Source organism: Hevea brasiliensis, chromosome 1, assembly GCF_030052815.1.
Source record: "Hevea brasiliensis isolate MT/VB/25A 57/8 chromosome 1, ASM3005281v1, whole genome shotgun sequence".
NCBI classification, from domain to species: Eukaryota; Viridiplantae; Streptophyta; class Magnoliopsida; order Malpighiales; family Euphorbiaceae; genus Hevea; species Hevea brasiliensis.
The window spans coordinates 53,206,052-53,208,024 of NC_079493.1; positions in this window are offsets into that span (position 1 = coordinate 53,206,052).

Sequence of the window (1,973 nt, forward strand, 5' to 3'; positions counted from 1 at the left end):
TTTCAGCAGAGTGTCGTCTATATTTAGGAAAAATAGTTCTTCAAACACCTATAAAAACACTTCCAATAATTCATTTCACCAAAATCAACCACTACCGCAACACAAATCAACATCATTTCTCCCAACTCCAAAATTCAAAATAATTCTCAATTCAATTGTCTTCAAAAATAATACTAAATAACTTCATTCATATTCCATTAAAGAAAAATCAATTTACATTCATCAACCCAAATTTTACATTAGAAAATCCAAAATAATATTATTACAAAATCTATACAACTGCTCAAGATTAGTTTATACATGTACATACAGTTACATACACCAAAATAAACATTACAATTAGGGTATAAAATTATATCCGACAAAATCTCAAGGATGTAGCTCCGAGATCCTCAGCAGCTCACTCTGCTGCTCCACTAGTCTCTCTATCTGCGACAGCAATAAATAGCCATCGCTGAGTATTATGACTCAGTGGTACACAACATACTAAAATAACATTTTATGCATAATTCAAATCACATTTATTCAAATATAGTACTGAAAATGAAAAGTAGATACAAAAGACAATTTATAATTTTAGTCAAAACAGTCTCATTTTGGAAGTCTCAAAATAGGTTTCATAAAAACACACAGTTATATCATGCCATTCAGAACAATAGCCGGAGGCTTATAAGGAATCACAAGGCTAGCTAGCTCAAACTATGGGTACCCATTTAATTTCTTCCTCTACTGGCACACACCTCAACACTTCAGCCAGAGAGGGAATCAAAATTCAAAACTAATTCTTCCCACTAGTCATGCTAGTGAGGCATTCAAATATATGGTCATGACACTGTGGTTTCAAAACTGTCATAGCAATTTACTGAACATTTATTGCCAAATCAAATACATACAATTAAACTTTACAATAATTTAGGTCAACACAATTTTTTCATTTCAATCACAAAGTTGCAATGAAAATAAATCACAATTCATTTTATACAATTGCAAAAGAAATTTAAAGACAAATTTTATGTTGTGCACAAACCTTATGCAAATTACCTCTTGGCCTTGACTCGATGCTTCAGATTCTTTTCCGGTATTCTTTTCAACTGAAACACACAATTTTACAGTATTTCAGCATCATAATTTATCATAAATCCAAAAAAAATTTCAAATCTATTTATTTCTACCTTTAATATGCTTAACTTGACATTCTTTAAAATTTGCATTTTGGGGTTACTATTCATGATACTATTCAAGTCAAATTGTTGACTTTCTTATGCTTAATAGGTATGGGAATTTCAATTTCATCCACATACCACATTTTGGTTGTTTAATTTGTTGATTTTGGTTGCTCCTTCAATTTTTAGGTCTCCTAGGCACAATTTCAAATTTTTAGTTTTGATGTCTTGTTTTGCACTATTCCATTGGTCATATTGCTGTAGTAATTTGGCTAAGTTTTCTTCATAGAATTTGTTCCTTATTGTCTTAACTTTATTTTCCTTTTTGAATCACTCAATTTGGAGTTTTGTAGCTCAAGATATGACTATTTGAATGGGACTAGCCTGATTTGGTGTTATCCAGAATTTTGGGCATTTTCTGAATACTGGCAGTTTTGGTGTGTTAACTGCAGGTGACTTTTCGGATAGGTTATGGTCAAAATTTGGGTTTTTTTCTTCATGAAAGTTGTAGGGCTATGTGTTAGCTTTCTATCGATATAAGATTTAGCTCATTTGGACCTTCCTAGACTAAGTTATGGTCATTTAAGTAACTACTATTTATTTGGTAATTTTTTTACAGGGCAGTGTGCCCAAATCCGGATTTGGCTTAATTGTTCACTATCCTAATGTCATTTTCTGGGCATGGTTCCTAAAATGAAAAATGGTTCATTTTGTGTCTAATTTCATTCCCAATTGACCTCATACCAATTGGGTTAGTAAATTTCCAATTTTGGTCCCTAAAAGGGACCTAGGTCAAGCTGTCAGCATATT